This window comes from Alexandromys fortis, unplaced genomic scaffold (genome assembly GCF_014885135.2).
Source record: "Alexandromys fortis isolate MF-2015 unplaced genomic scaffold, M_Fortis_MF-2015_v1.1 scaffold_57, whole genome shotgun sequence".
Taxonomy (NCBI): domain Eukaryota; kingdom Metazoa; phylum Chordata; class Mammalia; order Rodentia; family Cricetidae; genus Alexandromys; species Alexandromys fortis.
Genome location: NW_026067941.1, coordinates 362,449 through 384,157, shown reverse-complemented (window position 1 = coordinate 384,157; position 21,709 = coordinate 362,449).

The window sequence follows — 21,709 nt, the reverse complement described above, 5'->3', positions numbered from 1 at the left end:
TACTTACTGTGTGTTAAGGAGCTGGAATCCCCAAACTCATTAGTGAACAGAACAACAGACCAACGTTTCTAACAGGGCTCTACGGAAACCAAACAAGAACTCTGATGCTATTTGTCTCTTGTCTCCTCTGCCCCAACCACCCTAGCTGTCTTATTTCGTCTAAGCTCCCAACAACCCCGGGAAATTGGAGAAAACCATCCCTTTAACGATTCCATAATGGTCACCTGGAAACCGGCTTCTTATTCAAAGTCTTCAGAGCTCATTAATGGAGCTGAGATCTATACCGATGTCTCTGGTTGAGAAATGCGTTGGACTTTACGCATCAGACACAGCTAGCCTGGATGGTGCTTTCAAACTCACGCACTAGGGTCACACCCAGACATTGCCTTTACGTAAACAGTGCGTGGTGCCCGAGCCAGCGTGAGCCTGGGTCCAGGAGCCCTCTGCTTCGTGCTCAGAAACAGCCCTAAGGTGGGCAGAGCGCCAATCCTTACCAAAGACAAGTTTTTCGCTTTCTGGGCCACCATTAAAGCGACCCTCCACACCTGTGTTCTCCGTTTCTGGGCTGAATGGAAAACTCTGAGGACTAGGGAGGATGAGATCACGAACAGGAAGGTCTCCACTCCCTGGGTGGCTTTGGGGAATCGCATTTTCTCCACCCTTTTGGTATTTCACCGGACTGTGATATGAGTGAGAAATAGATTTAGCTCTGTTTTATACCATTTTAGGGGTATTATGTCATGTGACTCACCCTGGCACGTAAGCCTCTGAACAGATGGGAACCACACAACTCTGCTTGTCAGGGGCAGGCTCCCTTTGAAAGAAGCCCAGGTGTGCAGCAGAAGCTGACCTGCGGCTGGGGTCCGCTGGCGCCCTCCTCTGGAGGGGATGGCTATGTTCTCCAATGCCTATCAGGTCCCAACTGATAGACTCCAAGGAAAGAGCCCTGGAGGCAAATGCTGTGCTGTCCAGGGGCCCCCAACTACCATCAGCACCTGTGCAGGGCTTCTTGGAGGCAGTGAACTATTCCCTGGTGTACCCCATATTTTCCGGTGAATGGTTTTAATGTCATTTCAGACAGGAACTCCATGGGAGATGGGCAGGGTCTTCTTATGGAGCTCTAGCAGCCTTGAGATAATGGCAATCCTCCTGCTTCAGCCTTCTGAGTGCTAAGTGTGTGCCACCACACCCAGGTAGTCTCCCTGTTCATACCATGAGCAGGAATCCAGCTCCTACCACCTCAGCTTCAATCTCGTCTCCTGGGATCAACAACCGCGCGAAAATACAAAAGGACTCACCCCTCACCCCCACCCCCCAGTAAAATCCTACCTTCCTTCAAAACTTGTAGTTCTCAGTTCTGGTGAAATGTGTCCTCTCTTCTTGTGTTTGTGGCAGGAGCCAGCCACAGAGAAAAGAAGATCCAAGAGGAAAAGAAACGCTTGCATCCAAATGAGAGTGGGTGGAGAAGGAGAAGCAGGGCGAGGCAGTGGGTGTGTCCCAGTCTCTCCCAGCACAGCTGGGAACACTTGCTATATGAGCCCCAGCTCAGAAGAGTCCTGCTCCCAGAGCCAGGAGTCCCAAAGCAATTACAATTCCATTTTCTATTCAAAAGGCAATTTTCTCTGAGACAGCAAAAGGCCTCTGCCTCAATGTCCCCAGCTCTATAAAATCAATGATTCGTGTCACACAAAGCCAGCGGTGACATTTCATCTCACTAGTTTGCATTCCCAAGGAGCAAGCGTGGGCCCAGAGACAGACAGGACTTGCCTGGAATAGCAGGGTGTCTGTGACAGAGGTTTCAACGTCCCTCGTGGGGCCCAGCCATGCTTCTTTTCTCTGTCATGGTCAAGGACCCTAGAAAGGGCTCGGAAGAAAGGTTGTGAGCAACCTTCCAGGGGCATCCACTTCGATGGCATTTTGGCCTGCCCACCTCCTAAAAGGACTACAAGAATGTGATGCCCTAACAGAATTCCATTCAGTTGTGTTTGAGAAAAGGAAGTCTTGGCTGACTCTTTGTCCAGTTCCCTCTTTGGTTTGAGATCAAAAGAGCAGTCACTGGTGTGACCTTTCACCTAATCAGCCTATCCTTGCACCGGGTGCTGGCCCATCCCCCAACCCAACAACTGAGGGGGCATGACTCACCAAGGCCTTCTGGGGCAGAGAGGAGTCTCGTAGCTGGACATGGACTGTGGGAGTGGGCTTGAGGTCACTCGGGCATCATCCCAAGGCCTCTTCCATTCTGGCTCCAATGCCAGATACAGGCACTTGCCTAGTCTGGTAGGCTGCGCAGGGCAGATCAGCAAGTCTTGTTAATGGACCTCTTACCTGGTGGCCACTGGCAACCACCAATCTCCACACTTCCGAGCTTCACACATTCACACACAAATGGTCTGAGACATCTCGAGGAGTAAGTTCCAGGAACAGGTTAGCACATCGATTCTGCAGGAACTCATACCTGCCCACACAACCAAAATCAAATGAAGTGAAATCTTCAGCCCCACCCGAGAGACTCCTGAGACCCCACTCTATCCTCTCACTATCTCAGACGCCCTGGCCAGCCGTGTGCCCTGCATGCCAGGCTCATCCCCCCCTTTGCACCTTTCGTCTTTTCTGCTTGGAGCAATTCTCTCTTTCCGTGTCTGAGATTCTTCTCTGTTGTTTATAAATAATTGTTTATTCTTCATTTTAAAGTCCCAAGCTGTTTGGATTTAGATACTCGCCTTGACCATCCTAAGAGTACAGCCACCAAGTCACGTTCTATTGTCACCGTGTCCTTGGAGGCAGGATCTTCATTTTTGTTCCCTAGCAACTAGAACAATGTCTCACATGTCGGAGAAGCTAAATGAGTATTTGTTGAATGACTGAATGAATGATATGATCTGCTTCATTCTAAGGTCCTCTTATCTGTTTATTATTTATTCCCCCGCCAGAAGAATGAGAATTCCCTGAAAGCCTCTCTGTTTTGTTCCCACCAGGGTCTCTTTGGTGCCTTGAACAGTATAGGACCCCATTGTAAGCGCTGAATAAAGAGCTGCCGAATGGCTCCATCATCTGGGGACACAGATACTGTTTCAATCAACAAACAATTTACTCATGCTCAAAAAATGTTTGTTTGTTTATTTCTTTATCTTCAAGACAGCATCTCACTCTGTAGCTCTGACTGTCCTGGAACTTGCCCTGTAGACCAGGCTGGCCTCATAATCAGAGAATTCCACTTGCCTCTGCCTCCTGAACACTGGAATTAAAGGTGTGTGCCACCACACCTGGCTAAGCAACATTTTTTAAAGGCATAGTGCCTTGGTTTTCTATTGCTGTGAAGAGACACCATGACCATGACAACTCTTATAAAGAACTTAATTGGGACCTGCTCACATTCAGAGGTTTAGTCCATTACCATCATGGCAGGTAGCATGACATCATACATGCAGTCCTGGTACTGGTGAAGGAGCTGAGAGTTCTACACCTGGATCAGTAGGCAGCAGGAAGAGAGAGTGATGCCGGGCCTGGCTTGATCATCTGAAACCCCAAAGCCCACCCCCCTGGTGACACACTTCCTCCAACAAGGCCACACCAATCCAACAAGGCCATACATCCTAATCCTTTCCAACTAAAGCCACTCCTTATGGGCCTATGGAGGTCATTTTCATTCAAAGTAATACATACAGTACATGGACCTTCTCCAAAACTCTCCTAGATACATTTATGAAGGAGACAAGGGCATGAACGAATTTATTTCAAGACCATGGAAACATGTGAGCAGGAGGTTTGGGAGGCCCAGGGAAGAAGCTGCTTCTCACCTGGATGCACGGGGAGTCTTTATAGAGGACTCTGCATCTTAATCAAATCATAAAGGATGAAGGGAAGTTGGAGGCGTGCCCAAGTGAAGGAATATGAAGTCCCTGTTTTTATTCAAGACACACAGAACACGAATCAGATACCACACACACTTTTTTTTTCAAGATAGGGTCTCATTCTGAAGCCCAGGCTAGTCAATAACTCACTATGTAGCCCAGGATGGCCTCAAATTCACAGTAGTAATCTTCTGGTCTCAGCCCCTCAAGAGCTGGGACTATGGGAATGAGCACCATAGCTGCCAATGTCACAATTTCCAAAGCAACAATTTCTTCATGTTTTCCTGGCTTTTGTTCACTTGATAAATGTATATTTTCAAAGTCGACCTGAGGGATGGGTGAGACGGCTCAGTATATACATAGCGTTACTTGCTGCCAAGCTTGCCACCCTGAGTCTGATCCCCAAGGCTCATGTGGTAAGGAAATAAGTGACTCCTGCAAGCTGTCCTCTGACCTCCATCCATATGCTGCAGTTTGTGTGTCCAACCTGCAAAATAAATAAGGGTAACAAATGTAAAGGCTCTGCGTTCAGGGGACAGGAGGGGGATATCACAGGCAGAACACAGGAGATTCCTAGTACAGTTGAGCTCGAACCCTGTCTCAGCCTGTGATAACTACAGCATTCTTTATACACATGGAGACAAACCACATGGAGTAAGCCCTGATGTCAGCTAGAAACTCGAGTTAATGATAATATATCAATATTGGATTATCGGCTGTGACTAGTGCTTCACTAATACAAGATGGCAATGAAACAGGGCAGCAAGGGGGCAGGGCTTCAAAAATTGCTTTCTTCAAAGATAGATGCAATTGAATTTTTGAAAAATTATGTATATAGTTATATTTTTCTTATATGCTTTCTAATCCTCAGGTTCAATTCTTAGTAGTGTCATGAAAATGAAAAAGAACTCCATTCACAACAGGTTGTTTTGTCAATGCCTTGGGCTAGAGAGATGGCTCAGTGGGTAAAGTACTTGCTACCCAAGTTTAAGGACTTGAGTTCAAGTCCCCAGAACCCAAGGAAAGCCAGATGAGGTAATATGTTTCTGTAATTCTAGCACTCTTATGGCAAGTTGGAAAACAGAGACCAGAGAATACCTGGAAGTTCATGAGCCAGCTAGCCTGCCAAGCAGAGAATCCCTGGAAGTTTGTGGGCCAGCTAGCCGGCCACGCAAGGCAGCGACCAACAGGAGACCCTGTCTCAAGCAAGGTGTGTTTTAGTTAGGGTTTCTATTGCTGTGAAGAGACACAATGACCAGGGCAGCTTTTATAAGGAAAACATTCCGTTGTGGTGCTCACACAGAGGTTCAGTACATTATTATCATGGCAAGGGAGCTTAGCAGTGTGCAAACAGACATGGTGCTGGAGAAGGAGCTGAGAGTTCTATATCTTGCAGGCAACAGGAAGTAGACTGAGACACTGGGCAGTATCCTGAGCATAGGAAACCTCAAAGCTCAACCCCACAGTGACACAATTCCTCCAAGGCCATACCAACTCCATCAAAGCTACACTTCCTAAAAGTGCTACTCCCTAAGAGATTATGGGGGGTCAATTACATTCAAACTACTGTAAGGGGAAAGGACAAAGCCAACTCCTGCAAATTTTCCTCTGACCTTAATACACATGCCATGACACACATGCACCAGCATTCACACAGAGAGACAGACAGACAGACAGAGATGGGTGGTGGTAGAGGCTTAGGCAACAGCAGAATTATGGCCAAGAGATAACAAGGGTAGATCCTGAGACTTGGGAGGCTAACCAGAAGCCTTGCAGGGATGGAGAAGACAGGACCATGGGTAGAGGAATCAGCGAGGCGCCCAAGTCACTTACAAGTGCGCACAGATATGCTGCCATCTGGTCATCATAAACACAACTTTATGATCGAAGAAGCTGCTTTCGACCCTCTGGTCTCCCTACATCCCACGACGGTGCTGGGAAATTACGAGCGGCCATGCCCCCAAAGAAAAGGGGAACCAAACTACAGTCACATGCTGACTTCCACCATGGACTACGACACTGGAAGATTCCTAAAGGAGCTGCATTCAGTCCCGTAGGAAGAGCTGCCAAGTAAGACGGTGCTCTTCCTTCTAGACCTTTTGTAAGATTGTCCTCCCATGCATCATGCTTTCTTATTCTCTGTATTATCAACACTGGAATGTCATAAAGCATGTTTCTACAGCCACCATTTTTAGTTGTCACATAATATTCCACTCTGAGAATGTCCCATCATTTGCTATTCTCCCATTATTGGACTCTTAGGGAGTCTCCAAGGCTTCACTGTTATGAACAGCCCAGGGATGGGTTTCCTTGTATATAAATCTCCATCTCCATCTCTCATTATTTCCTTGAGGCAGAGTCTTAGAAGTGTGATTGCTGGAATGTTTGCTACTTTGATGGATTTCACGTTTCACTGTTCCATCTCTCTGGAGTCCTAATGGCAAAAGATAAACATTCGTGACAAGATGCATGTTCCAAACTGGGGCATTGAGCTCAGCTGACAGATCACAGTGCAGAGAGCCATATTCCCAGAGGCCAGTCTGGATCTTTATTCATCTGTGGCATTTATTTGGCCCTTTCTATACAAAGGGAGCTGACAACCAACAGGGGGAGCTATTATTAGTTTCCTTTGAAAATGTCCCGAGATGGGGAAGAGAAGGTCACACAGCTGTCAAAATCCAGGACCCAGAAAACAGAAGACAGCATCTTTTTGGCTGCCCCTGTTGCTGGACTCACCAAAAAACTGCTGGGCCCAGTTCACTTTAACTTTAAAAGAACAATGAACAATAAACATCTTTTTTTTAGTCCAAGTGAGTCCATGCACTATTCAGGATATACTTATGCTAAAACCTCACTGTTAATCTAAAAATGCAATGTAGTAGATAGACATGTTGGCTTTTTTCTTTGTTCTTATTAACATTGCACACCTTAACATTGCATACCAACAGCCGTGGGAAGGCCATCAACCACATAATCCCGCAGGGTGCACGGTGGCACATAAGAGTTGAGAGAGTACAACTTGGCGCCTAGGATTTGACAACCACAGTTAAAGGAGCCAGCGCTGCGGCTTTGTTAAATGTGGTGGTTGGTTTCACTGGGGGAAACCTCAACACAAGGACTTGTACCTTAGAGAGCAAGCAACAGAAAAATCAAGAGATGCCCAAGTGGCCTTGACTGTTGACTACGTGGGACACTAAGCTTCGGACAGGTGCTGCCATCCCTGGGCCTGAAAGTACTGACAGCGCATAGGATACACCAAGGTCCTGTGTCTTTTCTGGTGGACTGTGACGAAGGCAACCGAAGCCATACTCTCGGGCTACAGACCTGAAATACTTCTGCCTGCAGGCTGCCTGACCTCACTTCTGCCCACAGGCTGCATTCTTTAAAGGAGTAGAAGAAACAAGCCTCTCCCTCCCTCCCTCCCTCCCTCCCTCTCTCTCTCTCTCTCTCTCTCTCTCTCTCTCTCTCTCTCTCTCTCTCTCTCACACACACACACACACACACACACTCACACACGAGGAAGAGAGAGAGAGAACACCTCTGACAGGTCGTGCCTTGGCAGTCCTTTTCCCAATATTGCTCTAAATTAATAGCCTCAGGAGATGATGGTTTGTAAAACAGGAGTTTGTATGCAACCAGGGGGAATGTTCTGCTGCTTATTATGAAGCTATATTTATTTGCAGGCAGATTATGAGCAAACAAGGTTAAATACCACAGAGAGGCAGAAAGAAACATAGAGAGACCCAGACTTGGTTCCTGCCTGGTGCCCCACATATCCCTTTGCCTGCCGGTGGTTTTCTCTTTGTTCTTTCCCCTTCTTACAGCTCTTGTTTGTTCCTTTATTTTTTTCCTGTTCCTTGTTTTCTTTTGATTTTTTTTTCCCTTTGTCTTTCTCTTTGAGGCAGGAGAATGGCTAAATCCAAAATGTATCTAAGCTTATCGAACGGACAGATAGGAAACTGAGGCAAAGGAAGTGAAGAGACACAGTGTCTACTCTTTAGGGTTGGGGTCTAAGCTCCTTTCTCTGCACACACTTCCTCTTTACTGTATTAAGCTTCTCATAGGCTGTGACAGTGTTTGATAAGTTCAGTGACTTTCTTTTATAGAGTGAACTGTGCTTTAAGAAGGTATGTTAAGGGGTTGGAGAGATGACTCAGCTACAAAGAGCACTGGCTACTCTTACAGAGGTCTGGGCTCAATCCTCAGCACCCACATTGCAGCTCACAACAGTTAAGTCTAAGCCCAGGGGGTCTGACATCCTCTTCTGGTTGCTGTGCCACTTCTATCTATGTGATGCACAGCTTCAGGCAAAACTCTCAAATAAATAAAAAATAAATTAAAGCTCTTTTAAATTTTTAAATAAATGGATAAATAAAAATATCTATTAACGTCTGTGGTGGTTTGAACATAACTGGCCCTCCCTCTTAAGCTCATAGGGAGTGACATTATTAGGAAGTGTGGTTTTGTTGGAGGCAGGTCACTGTCAGGATAGACTTTAAGGTCTCCTTTGCTCAAGCTTCACTTAATGTGACACTCAGACCACTTCCTGTTGCCTGTGAGATCAAGATGTAGCTCCTTCTCTACTCTCAGCTCCTTCTCCAGCACCATGTCTGTCTGCATGCTGCGATGTCCTGCCATGATGACAATGGACTAAACTTCCAAAACTGTAAGTCTCCCAATGATATGTTTTACTTTTTAAGACTTGCCATGGTCATGGTATTTCTTTACAGCAGTAGAAATCCTACCTAAGACAACATCCTAACCAAGACCTATCTGTGAGGCTTTGTTTGGAAATAAGGGCTTAGTAGAAATAATCAAACCAAATTGGAGATGGGTGGCCCTAAGTCCAAGGAGTAGTGTTCTTCCAAGAAAGCCATGTGCAGACACAGGCACACAGAAACATATGAAAGAATGTCAAGGGGTGCAGTGATAAGAGGGACACTTAGTCAACCAGCATGGAATGCCAAGGACAACCAGCAGTCACCAGAAGTATGAGAAAGGCTGTGAATATACAGTAACCAACTTGATGGTGTCTTGATCTAGGACACCTGTCCTCCAGGCTCAGGAGAATGCATTTCTGTTCCTTTCCAGTCTCGGTAACTGTGGTCTATAGTGACCCTTCATAGCCATGGAAAATGAACAGACCTACTAGTGCTCACACAACTACTCACACTAGAGGCAAGGTGGCCACCAAAGTCTATAGAAAACCCCACCCTCTCAATTACATGGGCAAGAGGATAGGCCTGCCTGCTATTATTAGCTACAAAGTGGTACAAGACATAGTCCTTGCCATCAAAGTGAACCTTTAGCCTAGAATAAGGAAATCTAAACAGAGAGAAGGTGAAAGGGTGTCATGGGGGAACATGGCTACCATTACTACTACAAACCCAATGGCTCCTGCCACTGGCTTTCCAGAGAAAAAATACACAGCTGGATACTTCCAGAGTGGGACACCTCTGAGGGACTTCATGTCCAAGGAATGGCCAGGCCATAGTCCAAGAAACCTACTATCATTCAGATATGTCAATGGGCTGGTAGTCGAAGGGGTCTGGAAACTGTTGCATCCAAAGGCCCAAGGTTTATCTTTCTCGACACCCATCTCTGTGCCTAAGAAGATCAAATACCTATTTCTTGGCTCCTCTAAGTGCAAACAAGTTAAGAGGGGCTATGAGAAACTTCAGGAACTGTGAGGAGACCATCTTCATCTTCCCCTGTGTCCTTCCTTGAATACTAATATGTCCCATCTGTTTGCAGGTTAGTATCAGCTGTCACAAGCATGAGGGACTTGCCTGACCTGAACAGAGACAGGGCTCCCCTAGCCTCTTAGAAACAGTGCTTCTTTGTCTGTTTTGTTTTTTGTTTTGTTTTGTTTTTGTGGGGTTTTTTTTTTTTTTTTTTTTTTTTTGAGATAGGGTTTCTCTGTGTTACAGCTTTAGCTGTCCTGGAACTAGCTCTTATAGACCAGATTGGTCTTGAGCTCACAGAGATCCGCCTGCCTCTGCCTCCTGAGTGCTGGGATTAAAGGTGTGTGCCACCACTGCTGGGCAAGGAATGGTGCTTCTTATAGAGAGGTGTAACATGAGGGCTGGCTTGTTTGTTGTTGGGGTTTTCCTTCCACCCGGCACCCCACAACTGTTTAGCCCCAAAGAAAATCACACATAGGTCTCCATAAATTATAAGCTGATTGGCCCATTAGTTCTAGCCTCTCACTGGCTAACTCACATCTTGATTAACCCATTTTTCTGATCTATGTTAGCCATGTGGCTCAGTACCTTTTTCAGTGAGACAGATCACATCCTGCTGCTTCAGTGGTCTGGGCAGGAGTGGGAGGAATCAGTTTCCTCCTTCCCAGAATTCTCCTGCTCTCATTACATCACTTTTACTTCCTGTCTTGTTTTCCCACCTATATTTCCTGCCTGGTCAATCAGCATTTATTTATAACATGATTGACAGAATACAGACAATTCTCCCGCACCAGAGAGGCAGGCACATTGTCACCTCAGCTCTTCTCGGATGAAGCTCGGAGTCTACTTGGCTGCAGAAAAGAATTTTAGGATAAGCTGATATGAAACAGAATTGCAATTTCTTATGGGATTTTAACATGTGTTACAAAGGAAGACTTAAACATAAGTTAAGAGAAACATAGATTAAGGAGATGCTGTTCCAGGAAAGGGTAACACAGCCAAGGTGGTGTGAGCTCCTCAAGAGGCAGTGCTTTGTTGTCTTTACAGAATGCATATGTATGACTCAGCGGTTCGGAGGTTGTGTCTTCAACGTGTTGCTAAGGGAGATCATAATTGTATAAACTGAAGACATGACCACTCTCTGGTATGGTTGGGGGGGTGGTATTGAAGATATGAGGAAGAGTACAGCCAGAGGCATCTGGAAGAGTCCAGAGCAGAGAAAGCAGTAGACTGAACATGGCCAGCAGACCGGACCAGGCCAGGAGAGAAGCAGGGTCAAAGTGGGGGGGGGGGGGAGAGAAGGGGAGTTAAAGAGAAAGTGTGAGAAAGACAAAGGGGGGAGGGACAGAAAGACAAAAACAAAAAGAGTGAGCACAGCTGAAATAGCAGGGGTATAAGGAGAATGAGTGGCTGGGGGTAGGGAAGCCCATGACCTAAAGGGAGTATAGAGGAGGAGAGGAGGGGAGAAGAGCTAGGATGCCAACATGGACTTTGAAATGTGTAACAGGTACTTGTGATGCTGAGGGAGCCTGGAATCCAGCGTGTGCTTTGGTGTGCTAATAGGCACCAAAGATAGCCATGTGTCCCTTCTGCCTTTTGGAATTTGGGGGAAATTGCAAATGGAAGTTTCTGTCCTGCCCAGTGCCCCAGCTGTTCAGTCCCAATGAAACACACGAAGGCTTAGGTTAATTATAAACTGGTTGGCCTATTAACTCAGGCTTATTGTTAAGTAGTTCTTACAACTTAAATTAACCCATAATTCTTTTCTATGTTTAGCCAAGTGGCTTGGTATGTTACTCAGTGAGGCGTTCTCCTCTTGCTTCCTCTGCATCTGGCTGGAGACTGCAGACTGAGCCTTTTCCCTTCCCAGAATTCTCCAAGTCTGGTTGCCCCACCTATACTTCCTGCCTGGCTAACCAGCATTTTATTAAACCAGTTTGAGTGACAAATCTTCACAGGGTTCAAGACCATTATCCCACAGCAGGAAATGGACCTGACAATAATGTTACCCGTTTCCTGGGTCACAGTTGAGTTCCTTGTCTCATGATTGTGAAGAATGATGAGCAAAAACAACAGAAAGCAAACACTCAGTGCTTGACGGAAGAAACGGAGTGACAACCTCTCCCTACAGCAGGGAAGGGGTCTGGAAGATGGGTTGTCACCTACAGTTTTAAAGGAGGAGTTTTATATCCTGGGAAATCAACCAAATTGATCCAGCTCAAATATAAATTAGGCATTGAGCTGGGGGTAAATCTCCTTGGTTGATTTGAAAATATATAGGGAAATCTGATTGGTCAGTGAATATAGGTTAGGTGAAAAACCCTTAGGTTCAGGAAAGTCCATTGGGGTTGGGGTGGGGACAAAAATAAGCAAAGCGAAAACAAAAATCACCCTCCAAAAGTTTTTGAGGGATTGCGGTGGGGTGGTGGAACCAGGACCTCCACTGGTCTGGGCTTTTGAGATTCAGCTCCTGTGAGGCCCCTAGTGTTGACTGCTTCTGGTTCCACTGGGACACATGACATTTTTGTTTTCCTTGGTCCCCCATACCTTGGGACTCTCTTGTTCCCATTTCCTAGCAGTAGGGAGGCTCCTGAGGAGATTTGAGGAAACTGACGGCTGATAAGGTAGAGCCCCAGGTCACAAGATGCTTTCCCTGTCAACAAAGTCAACAGTCTTGCTTGTGACAGACATTCCAGGACAACATCTAGGAAACGGATTAAGGGCCTTGAGCATGGGCTATTACAATTTTAATACTCCTATTGCAAAATCTCTCCCTGAGAAAACAGTATTGTCTCTATGTCATGGACCTTCAGAGCAAGGGCGGTTGGTTACACTTGAATTTTTCATCACCAGCTGGCAAGAAGCTTTATCCAGACTCTGGGGTGAGGGGCTCCTCTCCTGTCTTGTCCCCTTAATTCTCCCTGTCTTGCTACCCCGCCTCATTCCGGAGAAGAATGGGCAGGGAGGGAGAAAGCTAACTAACCCAGGGATCTGCTGGAAATTCACTGGGAGCCCTGGGGTCCTCTTCCATTCTGACAACGGCTGAGGTGTCTGTTCTTGGCGCCTAGAAAATTAAAATGTCCTTTATATTTATAACCGGGACAATAATCTGCCTTAGGTTTTGAAACCAAAGCAGAATACAGTCAATTCAGCAGGCTTGTCAGATGCTAATCTGACCCTCTAATAATAAAACTGAGGGGAGGTAGAGGGGAAGCCTGGCTGTGTTGTCTGAGGATTTACTGGGGGTGGGAGCTAGGGGGCTTTGAATTCAAATTAAATATTAGGAGGTAGGGAAATCGAATGCAGAAGAATGGTCTGAAAGTGATACAGGAATTGGCATACAGAACAAGAGGTGGGGGTGACAGCTGGGTGGGCTCAGGCAGAAAGGAATCAGAGGAAATGGAATAATAATGTTGCTGAGTACATTATTAACCTGGAGTCAGCTTATAACTTCCCCTCCTGAATTAATCCGGGGGGGGGGGGGAATGAGGGAGGAGCTGGCTGGGGGTGGAGCTGCTGAGGGTGGAAATAATGGATGATGGATTTCTTGAACATCTTTTGTGTTCTCATTTATTTTAGTTTAGTTTGGAGCTCCAGCTTGGGCTATGAATTAGGGAAACATTGAGAGTGAAGGGAGTGAGGGATCGTGAGATGGTTAAGTCGAACAAATGCCTGTCACAGAAGCAAGAGAAACTGAGTTTGAATCCCCAGATCCCACGTGGGAGAATCAGGTAGGTCCCTGAAGCTCACTTCCGATTAGCCAAAGCCACTTTTCCTCCATGAATTTCGTTCATCTCCGGCATTCTGTCACAGCAACAGAAAAGCTAACTGATTCCTCTGGTCTTAGGAGAAATTCTCCTTGTTCTTTTCATAAGCTATGGAAGGCAAAGAATGAACACTGTTTATGTAAAGCCTGTCTTGTTGGGGCATTATGACTGTAAACACGCTGCTTCTACACATGGTGCTTCAACTGGCAGCCCCATGAGTTCAGCATCTTCTGAAGATGCATTCCCTTTTCTAGGTAGCAGCCACCCCATGTTAAAAGGTTCTTTCTTGCCCAGTATGTTTCTCCATGTTAAATAGTGTCAGCATGGTCTTCTTCAGCTTGAGTATACCCAATCTGAAAATAAAAATGCTATGAACTCTGAAATTTGGTATTATTTATATGTGTGTTCACACGCACATCTCTGTATGTGGTGTCTGTACACATGTCTGCAGGTAAGCATGCCTATGCATGCACACATGGAGGCTAGAGAGCATCTTCCTCTCTTGCTCTCCACCTTTGCTTTTGAGGCAGGGTCTCCCACCGAAACTGGAGCTCACTCATTGCTCAGGCTTGCTGGCCAGTGAACCTCCCATGGTCCTTTTGCCTTCATTCCCAGCCCCAGAATCACAGGCATGTGCTCTCTTGCCTAGTCTTCTATATGAGCTCAGGTTCTCGTGTTTGCACAGCAAGCACATTACCTACTGAGCCATCTCCCCAGTCCCTCATATCTAAAGCTTTCCTGAGTGTTAATACGATGTCCCAGGTAGAAAATTCCACACCTGCCCTCATGGGATGGATCATAACCAAAACACAAGTGCTCTAAAAGCATTTTATACAATTCCTTTCAGATTTTATATATAGTATATAAATAATATATAATTGTATATATTATTGAATGTATATAAATAATACACGTAAATGTATATGAATAATAAAAATGATATGTAGGATATAAAACATAAATGAATTCCACGTGTAGACCTGGATTCCATTGCCAAACTATTTTATTATGTATATGCAAATATTTTTAAAAATCCCCAAACTGAAAATCCTGGGGCATTGCTGGTCTAAACAGTTTGGATACTCAAACCTGTGTGTCACGTTTCCCAGATCTATGGCCATCTGGTCAGCTACAGTGTGCCATGTCCCTTTGAACCTTGGTCATAGTAACAAGACATTGATCTTCCTCCATTTCTTCTTTCCTGGGATCCATGCTCCACACTGCCACACACATCAAGTTCATAACAGAATCGACATGCCCTCTAGCTGCCCCATGCTGGGCAATACCCCCTCCAACTATCTGTAAGAAAAACCCTGCTACTCCTTTGCACCCCTTAAGCCCCTGGAATATCTCTGATGTCTCCAGAAGCCTCCTAACCAGAGTTCCCAGGTTCATTCTTAAAATGCCTACTCTCTACTCCACTTTCCATAGCTGGGATCATATCACCTCCAGAGAATAATACCTCTTGCTTGTGACTCATTAAGAAATCTGCACAGTCCTCCGCAGAGCAGCTCTTGTCCCCTCTGCAGCATCACGCCAATCCCTCTTGACCCTCTGGCTGCAGCTACAGCGCGGCCCTTCCTCACAGCCTCACCTTCATCAGCCGCCTTCCTGCCACACCCTGCACCTGTCCTTCTCATGCTGGGGTGAACTTCTATCGCTCTTCACAAGGCGCCTCCTTTTCACTGCTCATGGATTGGTGCCTCCTCCTTGGAGAAGCCTATTCTGACTACTTTGGGGGGGGGGGGGAGAGAGAGAGAGAGAGAGAGAGAGAGAGAATTCGACTGTTCTTATCCAATACAGTGCCCTTTTAATTTATCATGTTGTTTCAAATTTGCAACTTGGGGATTGGCTTATTTCTCCAGATATTTATTGGTTATTTATCCTAGTAGAATGTAATCTCCATACGGACAAAATCTATATGGTGCATGTACAAAGAATCTAGCCCATATCTGTACATTCAAGATGCTCAATAAGTACGTGTTCAGTCACAGGTTTCAAACACCTCATGGCCCCTTCTCCCGGCTCCTCTCATTCTTCGTCACTCTCTGAGACCCAGATCAAAAATTTAGTATAAGTTCTCCTTTGACGTCAGTAGCACTAAAGCTGATGACAGGCACTGGACATATGACAAACACACACTCATCCTTAACCTCAAGGATTCCATAACCCAGGAGAAGGGCCAAGGGAACAAACTCCCCAGGACTTGCCCTCCTAGGATCCCTCTATCCTCTGAGGCTTGCCTCCGCACAAAGCTTCCACTACTCAAAACAAAAAAGGCCTCCCTGGAGAAAGCCCAGTCATTTATCCAGCACCACCTGCCACACGGGTTAATCTGGCCCCAGACTTTTTTTTTATGGCCAACCACATTTCAACCACAGCTGATGCTCCACCCAACCCTTTAGCGCTCCTGAGAACTAGGGGCCATAAATCGCCATCCTCTCTACACAGCCTGGGCTCCCAGCCACCACACTGCCGCCACCACCGCCTGCCCACACACTTCAGAAGGAAGACTGTACGGGAGCCTCAGATGATGCTGAACTTCAATTAGGCCCTGCTGGCAAATTAGTCACGCAGGGTGACATTTTCCAATCATGGAGCATTAGCATCCACTCTAATTATGGGACTGTGCTACCCACGTGTGTAGACGCAAACAAGGCTGTGTGCTCTGTGGCTTGGGTGTGTAAAAACCTGCACATGTAGGCACATACACACGTTCACGGGTGCCCGTGCACACACACACACACACACACCTGGACAGCAGAATTTTTCACTTCCTTAACATTGCTTAAAAGCAGACTTGGCATTTTGCTTAAGGAGAGATGGAAACCACCCAGAGGAAACATTTCCATATTGGGGAGTACTCCTAAGTTTCTAGCGGGCAAAGAGAATTGAAGGAAACAATGGTGTGCTAAGAATGACGTACTAAGAGTGCTAAACCCCTCTGCCTCTTTCCTCAGTCGGAGCTTGCATAGTTTATCCTCAGAGTGGCTTGACTGGGCCTCCATCAATAGGACATGATAGCCAACATCTTATGGGCTAGCCTTCCATCGAGCGGGTAAAATAAAATGCTTCGTTGGGTTCCCCTCTCTGTGTTCCTTCCTTCTGATACTATCTCACCAGGCAATCTTAGTCCAGGTGATTCTAGAAGCTGGAGACAACTCAGGAGCTCGGCATGCTCAGAACTGACTGGAGCTATGAGCAGCAGCTCTGTCTCTATCCAGCCTCTATTGCTCCAAGATCATGGCTCTGTTTGTTAGAGTGAGGGCTTCTAGTCCAGCATTATGTTTATCCCTTGTTCTCCTTTTGAACTGAACCAAAACAAACTATCCCAGAGACTGGTTGCCAGTTTGAAGGCTGAAACCCATTCTGCCCCCCCACACACACGGCCTCTCTTTCCCTCCCTTCTTCTCTCTTCTCCTTTTCTCTCCCTTTCTCTTTAAAGCCTCTCCTTGTCACTTCGATCTGATCTGCCAGTGAAATATTTAGACACACTCAAGTACCTAAGTCATAACTCTTGAGTGATGAGCAAGGAGAAACCAAAGTTACAGCTATTCCCACCTAGGATGTGGAGAGACACAGAGGAACAACAGGCGGGGAGCCCCACCCTGGGTCTGTACGCCTCTGGCTAGATCTCAACAATCAAATTCTCCCGAGTTCAACACAACTCACTCCAGAGTTCATGGAGGACTGGGAGAGGCAGCGGTCTGTCCTCTGATGGACAAGGTCAAGAGCCTGCTCAGCCGTGTGCACTGGTCCAGGCTTCCAGTAACCACGCAGCTTCTACATCCGTGGTCTCTGTCACCCTCTTAGTATCCAGATGAAAGTTAAACAAGCCAGTAATGTGCCATGACACCCCCTCTCTTAGCTAATTGTCACAACAATCCACCATAAAATGGAAATTAGTTTCCCAATTTACAAACAAAAAAGCTGAAGGGCATAGAGGCCCAGTAAATGGTTAGCTCAAGGTCACTTGGAACCAGGACTCTGCTTACAATCCTGTTATCTCTTGAGTATCTTTGGTGTTTTGCCAGATACTATATTTACCCAAACAACAAAGGGATACACCAGCCATCCCTAAAAAGGAGGTCACCACCTGTGCCCACTTCCAATCTCACTTTTAATCACCTCCACTAGGAATCCTTGAGTTCTGTGGAAGTTTGCCATCATTTTGGGGGGAAATGCTGCTTGGTTCCTGACCCTAGGAAAGGGTCAAAAGCCAGGGACAGAACCTCTCAGCTTCCTGCCTGAATGGCTCCCCTGTGACGCATTTTTTTTAGCCCCTTGGGCCTACTTCTATGTTAACTGTGCTAAAACTGACTTCAGAATGTGGAAGACGGTTAGTTCCCCTTCACAGACAGTCAAAAGGCTACTAGTCTCTACGTGTGGACTTGGATGTCTTCCCTACTACACCTGCTATTCCCAGGGGTGGGTAGAGGCTCCACGTGTCTCCTTCCTGGAGACACTTCAGAGCAAGGATGACTTGCTCTCTCTCTCTCAGACCATGGATCAACCTCACTGGAACCTAAGCCACATTCCTGGTTCTGTTGATAATCCAAGGTGAGGACAGAGACAAACTCTGCAACCAGAGACTCCCTGGACCTAATGACACATTCATAGTGGGGGCCAGAGGCAGATATTATAACTAGTAACAATGCCTTTCTTTCCCAGGGAGGAGGAGGCGCAAGAGGGTTGTCAGACAATCACATTAGACTTCTACATACAAAGACAACCTCGTCATTCTCCCTTGTGGGGTACATGCTTGCTTGCTTGCTTACCTATGTTTTAAACAAGATGCCGAATTTTCTAATAAAGTTCCTATAATGTAGGTTCAAGCAATAGAGGGAAAGGGAAGCGAAATCTAAGACCCTTAGCCTAACTCGTAATCTCCAAACCAGGTTTTTCCAGCAAAGGATGGCCACTGGAGCAGTAAGGAGCTCGCTTAGCTTCTCAGAAAGTGTGTTTCTCCATGGCATGTGCCTCAATAGTCAATAGTGAGTTGAGACAGAGCAGAGGTAGGAAACAGGAGTCCCAGAAAATGTTTCATCCAATCCTGACATTCCTTCACCCCTGTGCCTTGACACCTGACTGCACCCAGGATTCTCCTTTTCTCCTGAACCCATCACACACAGCCAAATCTAAGGAAGTCATGGGCAGGGCTGCAGATGGGAGAAGGGGAGAAGGGGCCAGCAGGGTATATGGTCAGTGAGGCTGGAAATGCTCACACCAGGGAGGACAACTTCCCGCCAGTCAGAGCGCATGTTCCTCTCCTACAGTCCAGCCACACTGGAAGACCTCAGAGATCACAGCTGGTGCTGTACATGCCAGTGATGGACAGCGGTGAGAGACACTTCTGGACCAGTGTCTATTATGTCACTTTCCAGCAAGTCCCATACATAGTGGCCCTCAGGTTCCTCCTCTGTAAAGTAGAGCTTGTGGTTGGTGCATGTCTCACCTGCTGGGTGTGAGAATCCATAAATGATGCCTTCAAATGTTTCAACTGGGGCTGGAGAGATGGCTCAGTGGATAACGCCTGTCCCACAGGTCCCCAGTGTTGCAGGAGAATTGTCTGTATTCTGTCAATCATGTTATAAATAAACGCTGATTGGCCAGGCAGGAAATATAGGTGGGAAAACCAGACCGGAAGTAGAAATGATGTAATGAGAACAGGAGAATTCTGGAAAAAAGGAAGCTGATTCCTCCCACTCCTGCCCAGACCACCGAAGCAGCAGGATGTGATCTGTCCCACTGAAAAAAAGGTACAGAGCCACATGGTTAACATAGATCAGAAAAATGGGTTAATCAAGATGTGAGAGTTAGCAAGTAAGAGGCTAGAGCTAATGGGCCAATCAGCTTATAATTTATGGAGACCTATGTGTGATTTTCTTTGGGACTAAATAGCTAGGGGTACCGGGTGAGACAAAAACCCCAAGAACCAACAATAGGCCTCCCCGTTCATGTTACACCCCAGACCCCACATAAAAGCCAGACAGAAGTGCAAGTGTCTATAATCCCAGTTCACTCCTAAAAGGAGATGGCAAGCAGAGACAGAGAGTCCCCAGAAGCTCACAGCCAGCTGGCCTGGCTTATCATGCAGCAGAAAGCCTATCTCAAACATGCTGGAAAATGAGAATTAATACCAGAATATTGTTCTCTGAGAGCTACATGCATGCTCTGGCATGTACCCACACACACAATCATATACACATACATTCACATAGCATACATATGTGTGTGTGCATGCATGCACACACACAGAGCTCAGACAGTGCCTGGGACATGATGAGCACTCAGAAGGGTAGGTATGATACTATCATAACAGCCAGGTATGTGTGCAGTCTTTAAGCTGAAGGAAAAGTATGCCTCAGAATTGTGTACACTATTTTACAAATATGTCATTTTAATGAATTCAACATAAACTCATTGGAAAATACTAAATACACTGTGTCATATAAATATAAATAAATATATAAATATAAATATATATATATATCCTCAACTGGTAATCGTTCAATTAATCCCATACCCATGGTCCTATTATTTTCCAATTAAGAGAATCCCACCAATACATAAACCACATTGTCTTTACAGGGGCTTAAACAGACCAGAGTACTTAGAACTGATGTACTTGTTCATCACAGAACTGATGGCTTGATCTATGTTTTCAAACAATGAAGTTCTTTCTCTATTGCTCTTTTGTGGCTGCTGCTACAGAAAAATTAGGTAGAATCCACTGCATCAGCAAACACCAATGATCCCTGTTTGTCCTGCGATTTCACTCACCTAGATGGATAGCCAGGAGCCACACTGTCAGAACGCCTTCCAATCCATAAATAGCGCTGCCATTTAGATGCCATTGGGAGAACATTAATACCCAAGCACAGAGGCTAAATAAAAAGCCGTTAGCCATTGAATGGCCTTTAGATTTCCGAATTATTGATTAGGTGGAGCCTGTAAAGTTATGGTGGCTGCGTCTAGCTCAGAGAAACCTGTGCTGCAGATTAAAAAGTTAGCAGAAGTTAGAGTCACCTCTAACTGCAAGCCGCAGTGACAGCCCTGGGGGTGGCCAATTGTCCTGTCTACAGAGAAATGTTCCAGGAACTACACACACGCTTATCCATGCTAGTGTGGCCCAGTTTCACTGAGGCAACAAAAGTTCAAAATTTCCAGCACTTTTAACATGCAGGTTTCATCTCCAGACCACTTTCCAAGATGGGGGTGAGCTTTATTATACTTCTGTATGATAATGAAAGTAAGGAACAAAAAAAAATGCCTGGAGGTTTGCCCATGATCAAGCAGGAAATGACTGCAAGCGGGGCACGTCCCCACAGCCAAGGAAACCTGCAATGCAGCTTCTGGAGTCTGTGTTCTTCCAACAGCAACAGCCTACTTCAGTGACTTTCCTGGTTTTCCTGCTCTGGGGTCTCCAGATGTGGCTCAGGGTCTCCTCTGACTCTTGAATCTTTATTGATCCTGTGAGATCCTTCGGTGTCCCTCCAAAACTCCATCAATGTGCTTGAGCCAGCTAGAATTGATGTGCATGGGATTACAACTTGAAATCGTTCCATATTCTATTCCCTTGTATATTATTCTAAAGAAAACAGTTGGCTCAGTGCATCAGTCTCTAGAACAAAGATTATCTAATCAAATGTTCTTTCATTTGGTACAGAACCTCCGTCTTCTGCATTCTCCTTAACGTAAAAGTCATTTTTTCAAAGGAAGGGAAGAGTGGTTAGTGGAAGTGTGTCATAAGTTGAAGGATCCCTCCTTAGCAAAAAATATCTCTCTCTCTCTCTCTCTCTCTCTCTCTCTCTCTCTCTCTCTCTCTCTCTCTCTCCCTCCCTCTCCCCCCTCCCCCTCCCCCTCCCCCTCTCCCTCCCTCTCTCTCTCTGTCTCTGTCTCTGTCTCTGTCTCTGTCTCTGTCTATCTCTCTGCAATAAAATCAGAAACAACCAAGGGAAGGGAGACCAGAGTACGGAGACAAGACTTCAAGCAGCAGAGCCTAGATTCCAAGCAGTTCTGAATTCACTTGATGTTCAGGAGGCAGATGAGGGCCAGGAGTCTTCTTCCATTTCTCAGCTCTTGGGCACACCAAGCACTTTGTATCGCCCACCCCGTAACTGTTTGCAACATATTTTGCCTGCGTTTGTGTGGCACTGTTAGCTAGTGGCTTAGAGCAGGTGCTGAGTAACCTGTTCACCTTAGAAGTCACTCTGCAAGGACCTTGAGACAGGAACCCCAACTCCCTGAGACTCACCTTTCAAAGGGGACAGGAACAGTCACCTCATAGGGGTCTGGTAAAACAAAATTTAAAATGTGTCTGGCAAAAAGTATTCAAAAACCGTGCTGATGCTCTAGGACCATGTCACGTGAGAGCGTTAACTGAAAGGAACAACGTCGAGGAGTA